Genomic DNA, 15,791 nt, shown 5'->3' with positions numbered 1-15,791 from the left:
TGTTCGCGGTAAAGCTTAATTTCTCCAACGTTTAGTCTAACACGAGAGTGGTGAGTCATTATTAAACGTTACCTTTGGAGCACCACTGCTGTTTGTCTGCGTAGTACACAAAACACGCAGGGAGAGGTGTTTGCTTGAGGCGTTATTGGGCGCCATATTTCGTAACCTCTGAGAGGGTGGAGCATAATCAGTACCCCACAGCGCACATGGAATTTTGGCAGAAGTATTAAACTTGAATTGGATTACGGGGCTGTACGTGCCAAAACCCCAATCGGATCATGAGGCATGCCGTAGTGGCGACTCCGGATTAATTTTGACACCGAAATCTAAGTGCACGTGCGTTTTCCATTTCACCTCCGTCGAAATGCGGCTGCAGCGGTTGGGATCAAATCCACGGCCTCTAGCAGTGCCATAGCCGCAAAGCTGTTGATTTGACGGTCGACCGCTTCCGTAGTGTCGCCTGGACCCTGAGGTGCACTTCAATTATTGCGGCTCTGCTTCTGCACGCCCTGCATAGTTTGTCCGCTTGGCATATTTACATGGTGTTTCTTTTTCAGAAATAGCAGCAACGTACTATTCGCAAGATCAGTAGACTGTCGCGCCACCCTGTGGCCATCGGCGATATTTTTCCGAATATCGGAGTAACCGCAGGCGGCGCGGTGCTGGCGCATTTGCTTGCTTTCATCGCGGCGGCCGGTAGGCTTGATTATCTGTTTTTACACATCGTTTGTGCAAGATGAAACTCAAAAGCAATCGCAGGTGCTGCGTGCCGCAAAGCACCAACATACTTGTGGCAAGTGAAATGAGTCTCCATTGGTTCCCCGAAAATGCGGCAAAGAAAGAATGAGGTGTCAAGTTGCGAATTGGCAAGGCGGGCACACCACCGATGACAGTGTGCAGTGCGCATTTCATTGGCAGTGACTTTTCCTGGAGCCACATAGTTAAGAAAACGAAAGTTCTTTGCTTGTGTACATTCTTTCATTTGTTTTTCTATGGAGAATCGATGCATTAGTTAGAAGAAATAGAGCTTGCGACAGTCTATTGCAGCAGCGCGAACAACGGCATGGCTTCGATCCCGCACGTGGGCGAGCGTGAGAAGCATTTGCTCAGGTTTCACCTGCATTAACTCAGTGTGTGATTGCCGCGGTGTCTCGTTTCGAAACGCACGTGTTTGTTCTCGCTGCATCCCGGGGTCCTCCGGTCGGCCAAGCTCGAGCTGTGCACTTATGGCCAGCGCATCGCGAACACACGAGCATTTAACATAAAAACTGACATTTTTGTAGCACTTTGTCGCAGCTCTAGAGAAATACTACTTTAGATCTACGTCGGCGGGCATAATATGTGGCTATGTTTCAACGGCAGCAACCCGCAGTGTGGTCACCGTTTTATTGTTCTGCCAGAAACACATGTGTTTACGTTCTGAGCTGTACCCAGTGCGCCAACGCACGATAAAACTTTGCGGCTACAGTGGCCCGAAAACAAGATCGGTAGAACATAAAACACAGGCACCGTATTTGCGACATGAGTGCAACAAGCTTCTGTCGTCACTCCTCGTCACGAGGACGATAATACAACTGTACCAGCGAAAATACAACAACCGGCATGTCTTTCTTTACATCTGCATGCGCCATCATAGCGACGTACGAAAAAGACGTCTGAAAAGCCGCATTTGAGATGACCTTAGTAGCATCTTTCCTTTCATTATCGAATATGAATATCTTCTCACAACAACTCAGTCCGTGAAAGGAACTCGAAAACATCGGAGCGCAGTAAAATCACTCTTTGTAGCGTAACGGCAATGCGCGAAAGGCAGGCTTTGCGGACCGTCGCAATCCCCACGAAGAAAAAGATAAAAGACAAGCTAACGTTCCTTGATAGAACCTTCTGGATCATAATTCCTGCTCGTGCGGCTTCTGCCAGGCATGCGACGTCTGCAGGCGAAGCCCTTCCACAGCGACAGACGATGCGCGGCAGGCCTTCACGTCGCAACAAATAATGTTCTTGGCGTTCGTGACTTCTTCCCCTTTAATAAGGCACGATATCCACGTTTCTGAGACGTCTATGTGGCACATGATGCCTCTTAGCGACAGTGATTGCGAAAAAGGTAAAGCCATCTTGAAGCGCAAAGCCAAATATGAGCTGAAGTGAAGGACCCACATGCCCTCGGGGGTTCCTATACTCTCTGTGGACGCCATACTGAGTCGCCTTGCGCGCCCACCTATAGGCGACGGAATTTACGAATACCGTAGCTTGAACTTAAGCTTATCCAGTTTCCCCGCAACCGCTGTCGTATAGTAGTAGGGTTTCCTTGCCTTCTCACGTCACCTTCATCCCCCCTCCCCTTGTACGGTAACTGCCTCTTCTCCTCCCTCCTCTCTACGGTTAATTGTACGTCCCCTCTGGACTCGCACGTTAGTAGAAAGGGAAGCGCTGCAATGTCTGCAATGCTTCTGAGGGGAGTCACGGATAATTCTGGCAGCGGTTGCGACGGCAAGCACGCGCAATAACCAAGCTACTTTGCATCTGCAGGATAGCAGCATCGGCCACCCCTCTGGTTTCCTGCACTCCCGGTTTCGTGCAATCAAGTACCACGTGTTTTAACCCTGTCCTGGAGGACGTACCAAGACACAAGTCAGCATACCCGGGCCTGCACTTCAGCCAAGTTATCTTACCTGGCCCACCGGAGATACTGGTGCGCCTGCGCCTAGCATACACCAGGAGTACATAAGGCACCACAACGACAGCGGGTGCTCATTCTGGCAGCGGTTGCGACGGCAAGCACGCGCAATAACCAAGCTACTTTGCATCTGCAGGATAGCAGCATCGGCCACCCCTCTGGTTTCCTGCACTCCCGGTTTCGTGCAATCAAGTACCACGTGTTTTAACCCTGTCCTGGAGGACGTACCAAGACACAAGTCAGCATACCCGGGCCTGCACTTCGGCCAAGTCATCTTACCTGGCCCACCGGAGATACTGGTGCGCCTGCGCCTAGCATACACCAGGAGTACATAAGGAACCACGACGACAGCGGGTGCTCATTCTGGCAGCGGTTGTGACAGCAAGCACACGCAATAAACAAGCTGCTTTGCATCTGCAGGTTTGTCATAAGCTCATTATCTCTTAATACTATTGCCTGTGTCACCGCAGTTGCTGCCAGAATTACGCGAAGCGTATTTATCTGCGCAAGAACCCATTCAGTTTAGTTTTATTATTTACTGCAACTTTTTTCTTCTGGCGCCTAAACCTTGGTCTGTTGTCCCGAACGCAATGGCCTCAAACGCGGAACTCGCAAAACGAGTGGAGCAACTTGAATCCAAGCTTGAAAATTTAAGTTCCAAATTTCTTGATGATGTTTATGGAAAATCCTTACTAAAAAGAGCACTTCGGTATTGGACGTTATTGAAATGAAAAAAACAAATGGATAATTTGGTGGGCAGTGGGGAACTCCTCAGCAATCTGGTAGAGGAAATGAAGGATGAAACGGCTACTCTGGTAGCTGAAAATAACGCTCTGAAAGCTAGCAACAGTATGGGCACAAAAAAAGTAAGCGATCTAGAACAGCACCCGAGGCTAAACAACGTCGAGGTGAAAGGTGTTACTTGTACACAAGAAGACTGCCTGGTGGTAATGCAAATTATTGGCGACAAAACTGGTGGCCCAGTATCACCAGATGATCTCGACTTGGTTCACCGTATGCCTACCCAATCTAACTACAACAAAACCATCATCGCCCATTTTATCTCGCGAACAAAACAGTCCGACTTCGTGACAAAAGCAAAGAAAGCGCGGCTAACTCTAGGTGACATTGGCTTATCGGCAAGCAAGGAAACGCCGCTGTATGTAAATGACCACCTAACACCTGAAAATAAGGCCCTCTTTTCTAAGGCCTTAACACTAAAGAGATCTAGGAAATGGCAATTCCTATGGACTGACAACTGCCAAATAAAGGCTCGCAAAACAACTGGCAGCCGCGTTTTTTCGGATCGTCACGGAGGCAGACCTTTCTGTGATCACTTAGCTACCTTCGCCTTTGACAAATCGCATCACCACACAAATTCACAACGTCATCATATTTTACAACTAACGAGCTACATAATTATATGTCCAATAATCAAAAATCCATCATTCATTTTAACGCACGAAGCATACGCAGACAGGATGATGACTTTTCAAATCTGATTGCGACGCTTCAATTCTCATGCTCAATAATTGGAATCTCGGAAACTTGGCTAAGTGACCACGACAAGAACCTGTTTTGCTTTCCTAACTATGAAGCAGAATACTCAAATCGTCCATATAGCTGTCATGGCGGTGCCGCTCCCTATGTTACGTACAAAAGAAGGCACGACCTTCTTCTCGGGGTACGTGACTGTGAATCAGTGTGGGTCGAATTTAAACGTGACTTTATTAATGCGGACAACAAAAATCTAATAATAGGTTGCGTATATCGCTCGCCTTCGCCTATGAATGATTTCTGCGCCTCGCTTCATGACGTGCTAAATATCCTTGCAGACGAGAATAAAAACGTTATAATTATAGGCGATATTAACATTAACCTCGCAGACAGCTCGTCTGCATACGCCTTACAATATTCAAATTGTATCAATAGCTTCGGTTACGAATGCTTAATAAAAGTACCTACGCGGTGCACTAACTATACACATGGTACAATAATCGATCATGCGCTTTCCAATTTGCGGTCTCCACCAGACGCAGGCGTCCTGTTACAAAATCTAACTGATCACTACCCGATATTTTTACGCTTTCAGAATAATGAAGGCTCTGCCAAAGCCACTTACACAAAGATGGTACTTAACAAAGAAGATTTCATTGATTCACTAAGCCAAGTTGATTGGTCTTCTATAACACATATGAAAGATCCACAAACGGCCTTCTCGTTCTTTATATCGGTACTAAAATCCTATTTTGACTGCCACACCCACAAATTGAAATGCAAAAAGAAGTTTGCATCACCACAGAATCCTTGGCTGTCAGATAAGCTTCTAGCCTCGATGCGGAAAAAAGACAATCTGTACAAGAAAACAAGATTACGGCCATTTAACAGCAATTTGACCAAGAGGTACAAAAAATTTTCCAACTTTCTTGCTATCGAACTAAAAAAGCTAAAAAACTTTATTACGAAAAAAAATATTAGAATGCGGAAGCGGCAGTAGTAAGAAATGGACGATAGTAAATGATTCTTTAAATAGGCGAAACAATCGCGCTAATTTCAAGGAAATTATTCATAATGACACAGCTTACACTTCCTCAAGATATTGCTGATGCTTTTGCAGAATTTTTCTTTAGTAGCGACTCGCATACACTAACGCAATATAACAATTTATTGCGACGCCTAGCTCACTCATTCTTTCTTTTTCCAACCACACCACAGGAAATAGAAAACACTATAAGAAATGTAAAAACAACAAGTGCAGGTCTTGATAATATGCATTCAAATCACATCAAGCTAATTGCCCACTTCATCTCAGATGTTGTCGCAAGTACTATTAACCTATTATTTAAGACTGGAACCTTCCCACAAGAACTAAAACAAGGTAGAATTACTCATGTGTTTAAAAAGGGTGACCGTGCCTTGATTACTAATTATAGGCCCATTTCCATTCTACCCTTCTTTAGCAAGGTTATTGAACGGCTGGTAGAAAAGCGCCTAACTAATTACATATCTAAATTTAGTATTCTTTCACCACTCCAATTCGGCTTCCTCAAGGGCTATTCAATCGAACTTGCTCTTATCGCCCTAACTGAACAATTAAAGATGGCAATCGATAAGGGCATGTATGCTGGATCAGTGTTCGTGGATCTAACTAAAGCATATGATAAAATTAACCACCACATTTTATCCTTTAAACTTTAATCTATTGGAATAACAGGTCCTGCATTAACTTTGATACAAGATTACTTAAAAGATAGAACACAAAAAGTTAGAGTTAATGGTGTTATTTCTAAATCAATGACAACAAACATGGGTGTACCTCAGGGATCCATACTTGGCCCACTCTTGTTTTTAATATATGTTAACGATCTGCCTAATTGCCTGCTTTCTTCTAACTACATTCTTTATGCAGACGACACAACTATCATTAACTCTGACATTTGTGTACGGAACCAAGTTTCTAAACTTAATACTGACTTAAACAACGTGTTAAATTGGTGCAATATTAACCAGCTCAATATAAACTCGTCTAAAACTAAATTTGTTTTATTCACGTCCCACCAACGCTCATCCGCATTCATTCCTTCGCTCTACCTTGGCAATAATCTTATCCCACGTAGTACTTCCTGTAACTACTTGGGTGTAGAGCTTGATTCTAACCTTAAATTTCATCAACACATAGCCAAGGTTAGGCGGAGGGCAACATATGGAATAGGGACACTCTTAAAAGCTTGGTATGTGTTTAACCAGGAAACACTACTCTTTTTATACTACTCATTTATCTCTTCACATATAAAATATTGCATTGCATGCTGGGCAATACGTATCGTACCCACTTACAATCATTACAAGTACTACAAAACCAGGCTGTTAGAATAATTACATTTAGTCCCAACCATTTCAATTCCAAATACTTATTACATAACTATAATATTCTTACTGTGGACGAGCTCATTAACTTTAGTCTTGGTACGTTTTTATATCGACAACTAAATAACGCTTACCGCAACAGTCTGATACCTCAGTCTTGTCTAATGAATACTAATCTTACGCGATTTGCACTACACAATAACTTTATTCTTCCCATGGTTCGCACAAATTAGGCTAAGCAGAGTGTCCATTTTTGGTCCGTTTCCTTCTGGAACACGCTACCTCCTACTATCAAGTCATGCAAATCATTTCAATTTAAACGACAACTAAAAGACCACATTTTATCATCTGCAACCACTTAGACAAGTATATTTTCCCCTCCAAATGTACATTTAGCTACGCAACACAAATTAAAGTTCATTTGGTTAGGTCTCATTATCCATTTACTTTCAAAATGGTGTTATAGTTCTGTAATTAGTCGAGTGTATTAATAATTATTATACTTTTCACTAGCATGTCTGCTGCTGATTTTTTTAGTATTGCCAAACCTAAAACAATACTAGGTTTGTTATCTTTTGAATATTTTACGCTATTTGTTGCAACTGTTGTTGTTTATATTTTTACTTATACGCTGTACAGAAGGTCCCATTGCAGTCTTTGACCTCGGGACCTCCTCCTGTATAATACTGCCTTGTACTATATCTTGTCTATTAAGAATAAAAAACATCATTCATTCAAAAAAATTACAGCTGTCAAGAGGCTGATGCGGCGACGGCCAACGAGCTCCAGAGGGCATTGTGCACATTTGACGCGGTGGGCTGAAAACGAGTTTATAGCGCCGCCTTTCCTCTCTAACTCACCCCTGACAAGTATACACACGCTCTGACTCACCCCCTTCCCCCTCCGACATGGTGTGCCTGACAGCAGCAGCCACAGCAGCAGCACCAGCAGTGGGAAATTCGAAGGAAGAGGCAAAGAAAGCTTCACTTTAATGCTAACAATCAAATTAAAAGGGAACATATGATTTACGGAGACACGCAGGTGGGTTTCACACATGCCCGAGAACAGCTTTGCCGATGTGAAGCGTGAGGAGGCGCCGACACAACGGCTTCCGGCGGCTGTCCGGCCCACACGCAGCGAGCCCGCGGTGACGCCATCTGCGCCCCCCCCTCGCTTCCCCCCCCCCTCCGCGGCTACAGCTCGTGCTCTTCCGCCACCCCGGCAGAAGGCACCATCGACCTCCGGACTGGTGACCTCAAATGTCTCGTCCGGCGTGTCGAGGCTTTCACGTCAAACGCGGCGCTCGGAAGAGCGCGTGTCCAGCGCCTCGCAAGAGGCGATAGAAATAACCACCAGCCAGACGGCGCCACCAGCACCTAAGGAGCGGGCAGACTCTCGCGATCGCTCCAAGAAAGACAAACCTCACGTCACGGTACCTGGAAGGGGCCCGTGAGCTAATCCTCATCTCTTAACCACACAACACAAAACACATTTCTCATTATGGACACAGAAATACTACAATGGAGTATTAAAGGACTTCTTCATAACCTAGCAGACATTGCAGAACTCCTACACATGCATAATCCGAAGTTGCTGCGTGTTCAAGAGATACATCTAAAACCCACACACGCAAACTTGCTTCGTCGGTACATCATCTATCGTAAAGACCGCAACGAGGCGAATGCCTCCTCCGGCGGTGTAGCATTAGTAGTCGACAAGTCTGTAGCTTGTCATCACGTCGCCCCTTCAGACGCCCCTTGACGCAGTGTCAGTTGGGGCGATTATTACAGCGAAGCTGTACACCTCTACTGTCCAAGGAAATTTTCATGTCGTAAGCAAGAAACTCCCCATACTTGGACCAATCCCGAAGATAGTGCAATGCCGGGCTGAGTCGCGCAGGAGGTGCAGTTCGCATTAAGGGGCTCACATACAAAACTTCGTTGGTCAACCTGCTTCACTGAGTGGAAAGGTACTGAAATTTTTAAACTAATTTCATCCCTGCATGTTCCATATACATACCACCAAATTATAATCTAGGAAAAAGCGATTTTGTAACCTTATTTATCAGCTTCCGGACCCCTACAAGTTCGTAGACGATTTTAATGCCCAATGTTGTAGGGAGGCTCACGACGCGACGCCATAGGTCGTTTCATTAAAAATGCTCTTGTAAGCTCCGGTTCATGCGTGCCTCTTCAAAAAGGAGCCAACCTGTTATAATCTTCATCATAATTCATATTCATCAATACACCTGCCGATTGGCTCTGTTTCAATTTTCCCTGACTTGCAATGGAAAAATCCTTATGGAAGTGACCACTTCCCTGTAATGCCCCTTGGTGGAAACTAGCCTCCGCTGAATGGAATCATTTTAAGGAATCCACTTATCACGACATCTTATCACTGATTTTAGCATAGATGAAGCAGTAGCGTATTTTACTTGTTTATACTCGACAAAGCTGAAAAATTCACTCCGAAAACACAGGGTCACTCATCTAAAAGACGAGTCCCCTGGTAGAATGAGCAGTGCAGACTGGCACGAACGATACAAAACAAAGCGTGGTCTTTACTGCGTCGCTCCCCGACTGCAAAAAATCTTATATAATTTAAACTGGTAAAACCACAAGGAAGGCACACGCGGAGACAGGCAAGGGGGGCTAGCTGGGAAAGGTTTCTCCCGGCCATAATATCCTACACTCAAGCGTCTAATGTATAGAATGGCCTAAGAAAGCTAAAGGGCTAGCATATCCACCCTTTGTCCTTAGTTGACAATCAAGAGATTACTTCGGAAGACCAGGCCAACGCTCTGAGCAGACATTTCGAGCATGTATCAAGCTCCACACATCACACAAAATCACTTCTTAAATGTTGATAAACAAGTAGATGAACTTAAGTCACTGGATTGCAAATGTCATCCGAATGAACCATACAACCATCCTTTTAATTTTGCATAGCTGCGAGCTGCCTTGAGCGCATATAAAAGTTCTGCACCGGGAGCTGACAGAATCAAATATGGCATAATTAAAAACCTACACGTCGGCACACAGATGACACTTTTGGGACTTTTCAACTCTATCTGCAGGCCGCCCGATACCTTCCATCTTCGTGAAAAGAAGCTATTGCTATTTCCGTCTTGAAGCTAAATAAAGACCCTTCCTTGGCGGCAAGTTATCTACCTATAGCTCTCACAAGTTGTCTGTGTAAGCTTTTTGAAAAAATTTATTAATCGTCGACTCATACATTTCCCTGAACAGCACAATATGCTTGATCCCTACCAGTATGGCTTCAGAGTAGGGCGGTTCACAACTGATCATATTGTGCGCTGTTAGATATGGGGCTGTTTCCCGAGCCTACTTCGAGGTCTGGAGACCACATCGAATCGCGCCACTGTTAAGTAAGGAGCGCAGAAACACGGAAAGCACATTCCAGAGTAGCGCACGTGCAAACAAGTTGAAGGCCCCTACTTCGTACGCCGCCGGTGGAGCTATTCAATGCTTGACTCTTCCAGAAAGCGCGGGGATAGCCCGGCACTGTTCTAGGTAACGTGAGTCCCGAAGCCAGACGGCTGTGATGTACCGGGAAGGCCTGGCAGCGTCGCACCGGCCGCCTTTGAAGAGGGCATTTGCAAGCCAGCGAGGCCATACCGCCGGGAGTAGGGGGCCCTCGGACACTTCGGGCCCAAGCGTCGCCCCCCCCCCCCGTCCGCCTTTGTGACAGTGCGTAAGTCAGCATCGTACGTCAGCAAGGCAAAACCACAGGGAGCCGCCGGGTGTGACACCACCGATCGGGCGCCTACGATTGGCCGAAAATGGCGTCATCTGAGCGGACTCTCCCATTGGCCGAACATGGCGCGTCTTCCAGACCTCGAAGGGTTTAAAAGACGCCGACCGGGAGCCGCGGAGCATTCCAGGATTCGTAGAGCATTCCCGGATTCACCTCTCTCGAACTTCTTGCCGCGAGCCACAGCGTCCGAGATGCTGCCGGCGCGTAATGACTGTACGACTGTTCATTGACGTCTCACTGTAAATAATGTAAAATAAACCCTCCCAAGTTTTTTCATCCCGAAGTCCATCTTCAACTCCTACAGCGCATTGAGGGAAGTGTCCGGACCCGCCGTGGTTGCTCAGTGGCTATGGTATTGGGCTGCTGAGCACGAGGTCGCGGGTTTGAATCCCGGCCACGGCGGCCGCGTTTCGATGGGGGCGAAATGCGAAAACATCCGTGTACTTAGATTTAGGTGCACGTTAAGGAAGCCCAGGTGGTCGAAATTTTTGGAGTCCTCCGCTACGGCGTGCCTCATCATCAGAAGGTGGTTTTGGCACGTAAAGTCTCATAATTTAATTTTTTTAATGTCCGTGATGCGCTCGGACATAAACAGCTCTCAGCTGTATTTCTCGGTATTGACAAGTGTACTTGTTCTTTATCGGGTCACCACGTTTCACCGCCTAACAAAAGTCGCACAGTGTAGGACGCGCCTGCATGTATCGGAGGTTTCCAAGAATGCTGTTGATGGCTCTGTCCGCTGTCTGTTGTCTACGAACCTTGTGATCTGATTTCATGTGTGCGCAGCGCGAATGGTGTAGAGCTTTCTGGAAAACATGCGGGCACCCGCGATTACTCTGGAACCTTCGATGACTGATGTATGGGAGCCGACGCGCTTCACCCGCTAATCAGGTTTTCGACGATCGCCGACTGTGTTCGCCGATATTGTTGTGCTTTGAGTGTAAATTACTTTTCAGGGCACAGGTTCGCCCACTAAAACGCTAGTTTCGCCATCCACAGTTTTTCTGCTTTCATCACCGTCACTGCCACGTGACATCTGGTGGAGGTGCTTGTTCGTTCATGTACCGGACACCCCCGATAAGCCATGATCGAAGCTCGGACAGCAAAGACGAAACCAACGTCGTCCCGGATCATCGAACAAGCAACCGACTGCAAAAGCTGCCCCGTGAGCACGGATTTCTACCTGAGACGACCAAGAAGATCGTGGCCAAGACAACCCCAATGGCTGCCCAAGCGTCCCCCATTCTCCTGCAACAAACTTGGGGCCCACCAAACTTCCGTGGATCAGCGACTGAAGACCCGAAATAATGGCTGGAGACCTAGGAACGACTCGCGACATTCAACAACTGGGACTCCGACGACAAGCTGCGGCACGTATACTTCGCCTTAGAAGACGCCGCCCGATGGTGGTTTGAGAACTGGGAGTCGACCTTGACAACATGCGACCTATTCCGTAGCGGCTTCCTGCGGGCCTTTACGTGCGTCGTGCGCAAGGAAAGGGCCGATAGTATGCTAGAAGCCCGAGTGCAGCTACCTAACGAGAACGTTGCCATCTTTACTGAAGAAATGAGCCGTTCGTTCCGCCACGCCGACCCGGAAACGTCCGAGGAGAAGAAAGTTCATCTACTCATGCATGGTGTAAAGCAAGAATTTTTCGCACGAATGATACGAAACCCACCGAAGACCGTCGAATAGTTTCTTAGGGAATCCACAGCATCGAGAAAACTCTAGAAATGCGGAACCGGCAATTCAGCCGGCACGCAAGTCCAGCTAACTACGCTGAATTTCACTCATTGGGCACCGACTACCTACGCGAGACCCTCAGAGCGGTCGTCAGAGGATGTTCCCAAGATTTCAGCTTCAAGTTGCCTCGATCGATGACGTCGTGAGAGGAGAAATCCTGCGGTCACTGGAACTTCCCGAAGCGCCACCGGAATCGCCACAGGCCCAGCCTGAAGCGATACGCCGCCATCACCTGCCGTCCAAGTAACACTCCGCGGCCGCGCCAAAGAGCTGAAATGACGTAGTCCGCCGTCCGCCGCCGCCGGTGCCAGCTCGCCCACCCGTTTGTCCAGCGAAACTGCCCAAGGAAAACAGACGTCTGGCGTGCTCCTGACAACCGCCCGCTCTGCTACCACTGCGGAGAGAGGTGGTCACCCGATAAAGAACAAGTACACGTTTCAATATGGAGAAGGCGTATGACACAACGTGGCGTTACGGGATCTTGCGAAACTTGTCGGGAATAGGCATCCGTGGGAATATGTTAAACATATTAGAAAGGTATTTACCCAACCGTACCTTCCACGTGAAGATCGGCAACGTATTGCCGCGACCATTTAAGACACTAATGTTCCCTGCTTAACTGCACGCTCTTTATCATGAAGATGAACACGCTTCGTGCTTCATTACCGCCAGCTGTTTCTCCTTCCGTCTACGTAGACGACACACAAATAGGTTTCAAACCCTGCAACATTGAAGTACGTAAGAGACAAGTACCCCGCTTGAACAAACTGTCCAAACGGGAACACGAGAACGGATTTCAAGTGAACCCCAACGAAAGTTCTTGCGTACTTTTCACAAAGAAGAAAGGGCCCATTGCAGATCCCAATATCGAAATGTATGCGCAACGCATACCTGTGAATAAAGAGCATAAGCTTTTAGGCATTTTACTTGGCTCTAAACTAACTTTTATTCCACATATAAAATATCTCAAGGTGAAATGCTAAAAAACAATGAACTTAATGAAAATGTTATCCCACACAACACGGTGCAGCGACAGCAAGTGTTTAATGAAATTTTACAAGAGCTTCATTTAATCACGGTTGGACTGTGGTACCAGGATCTATCACTCTGGCACCCCGAGCGCGCTAAAGATACTAGATCCCGTCTACCATATATAGGTATCCGCCTGGCTACTGGCGCTTTCAGAAGTCCTATTGAACGTTTATATCTAGAATCAACTGAGTGGTCACTCAATCTGCAGAGAACATACATTAGCCCAACATATTGTCTGAAAGTACGTTCCAATCATCAACATTCGTGTTCTAATACTGTTAACAATATTACATCTTCGACATTATTTTGAAACGTCCCTCTGTAAGACAGCCTTTTTCGCGGCGTGTCAGGGAGCTTTGCGTTGAAATGGACGTCCCACGTCTCGAACATTGTTTAATGCCTCCAGCTAAGCAGCTACCACCTTGGGGGTGACAGCTGATAGAATGCGATATATCTTTTCTAGAAGTTACAAAGTACGCCCCAGAGCTCGAATTCCGAATGCATTTCCTGGAAATCCAGTACAAGCACTCCTGCACAGAGTTCTGAACAGACGCATTAAAATCACAGGCCGGGGTGTCCTATGCAGCCGTTGGTCCATCGTTCTCGGAATCCGATGTACTGCATCCGGAAACAAGGGTCTTTACGGCTGAAGCCTATGCACTATTCTCGGCTGTGAAGCACATAAGGAAATCAAAACTCCAAAAAGCAGCTATATATTCAGACTCCCTTAGCGTCGTGAAGGCTTTGAAGTCCCTCTGTAGCACAAAAATCCCATACTCATTGAGCTCTATTCCTTCCTGTGTAAAGCATATTGCCACCTGGTGTTTTGAGCCAGCGAACATTCAGCATTGCGTGCCCAGCAAAACGGCGAAGAAGACGACGAAGTCGAAGATCCCGCGCCAGCTGGAGAACCATCGCTCAGTGCTTGGCATTTTTCATCTCTGGCTGATCCTACTGTCACTTATTCTTGTGTTAGAGCGTGACAAACTGGTGGAGGTGCGGGGTAATTTAATCTATGCACCACACCCCTCCGAGCAGTAGGAGCTCCAGCCCTGTACCGGTGGTTACGCCTGTACACCGCGCCAGCAGAAGGATCCGTGGACAAGCCCCTGAGTTTGGACTCCTCCCAGAGAAAATGGCAGCTCCGACCACGCCAACAGGTATGGAAGGCCCAACGCCGATTCATTGTACGCTGCTGAATCCGCGAACGCCAAATCCCTTCCACGGCGCCATACATGAGGATGTTGAAGACTGGCTGGTCCACTATGAACGTGTTGCCGCGTTCAACAAGTGGGATGACGCAGAGAAACTGAAAAACGTATATTTCAGCCTTAACGATGGTGCACGTGTTTGGTACGAGAACCGTGCAGATGCCCTAAATTCATGGGCAGAATTCAAACACCGGATTCTTGAGACGTACGCGAGCCCTGATCGCCGGGAGCGAGCTGAGCGTGATCTTCAGTCCCGTATACAAATGCCGAACGAAGGTGTCGCAATGTATGTCGAGGACATGACGCGTCTCTTTCGCCGAGCCGACCCCAGCATGTCGGAAGAAAAGAAGGTGCGGTACCTGATGCGCGGAGTGAAAGAGCAGCTGTTCGGCGGTCTCGTGCGCAGTCCTCCCAAAACAGTGTCAGAATTTCTTTCCGAGGCCGTCACCATTGAACAGACGCTTCGGCAGCGGGCACCATCCTACGAACGCCAAGTGAACGCTGCCTCACCTACGGACTTCTTCGGAGCTCTCGGGGGCCACGTCGATTTCTTTCGAGAGCTCATTCGTTCCGTCATCCGCGAAGAACTCCAGAAGCTGTCGGTACCCTCACAGCCGACGCTCAACTCCTTGTCCAGCGTTCTCCGTGACGAAGTCCAGCAAGCGCTAAGAGAACCACCCTTCAACACCGAAGCTCGACCACTAAGCACTGACAGCTCCCGCATGTCGTATGCGCAAGCTTTGAGGCAACCTGCCCCAGCTCCCTCCCCGCTTCGCACCGCGTGCCCGGCCATGCTACAGCCCGTCCAAGCGGCCTCGTTTTACCAGGACCACCGACAGGCCCCAAGGAAATCAGACGTGTGGCGGGCACCTGATCGCCGTCCCCTTTGCTTTCACTGTGGCGAAGCTGGGCACGTCTACCGACAGTGCTCCTATCGCGAGCTCGGACTACGCGGATTTTCAGCAAACTCGCCGCGACCTAGGTTCGGCCAGCGTCCTCCTGAAATTGAACAATACGTTGCCCAACAGTGCGGATCCCCATCAACTCGACACCAGTCACGCTCCCCTTCGCCGCGGCGGTTTTCTCCGACTCGCCGTACGTATTCGAGTGTGGTGCGGGGTCGGTCGCCCAGCCCGCGCCGGGAAAACTAACCACAGCGACCTTCGGGGGCGAGGCCGCTCAGTCTGGACGTGCTCAAGGACCCCTACTGACGCGTACGCGGACCGACGATACATCGACGACGACGGTACCTGCTGATTACAGAAAAAGAATTTCCTTGGACATTCCTGTACTCCTCGACGGTCGCGAATTGACTGCTTTAGTGGACACTGGAGCGGATTATTCTATAATCAGCGAAAAACTGGCCACCCTTCTGAAGAAAGTGACAACGCCTTGGAATCAAGCGCCAGTTCGTACAGCTGGCGGGCACATCGTCACCCCACTCGGCATGTGCACGGCAAGAATACAGATTCGCGGCTCTACGT

At 47.8% G+C, this 15,791-nt stretch overlaps 1 protein-coding gene across 1 annotated transcript in view; it reads left to right on the top strand.

Annotated features, from left to right (window-relative positions):
• Positions 1–15,791, top strand: part of LOC135915105 (solute carrier family 13 member 2-like) — a 151,021-nt gene that overhangs the window by 59,011 nt on the left and 76,219 nt on the right. The window lies entirely within an intron of this gene.

Source organism: Dermacentor albipictus, chromosome 4 (assembly GCF_038994185.2).
Source record: "Dermacentor albipictus isolate Rhodes 1998 colony chromosome 4, USDA_Dalb.pri_finalv2, whole genome shotgun sequence".
Taxonomy (NCBI): Eukaryota; Metazoa; Arthropoda; class Arachnida; order Ixodida; family Ixodidae; genus Dermacentor; species Dermacentor albipictus.
Note: the sequence above shows the minus strand (reverse complement) of the source record. Positions and strands in the feature narration are given on the sequence as shown.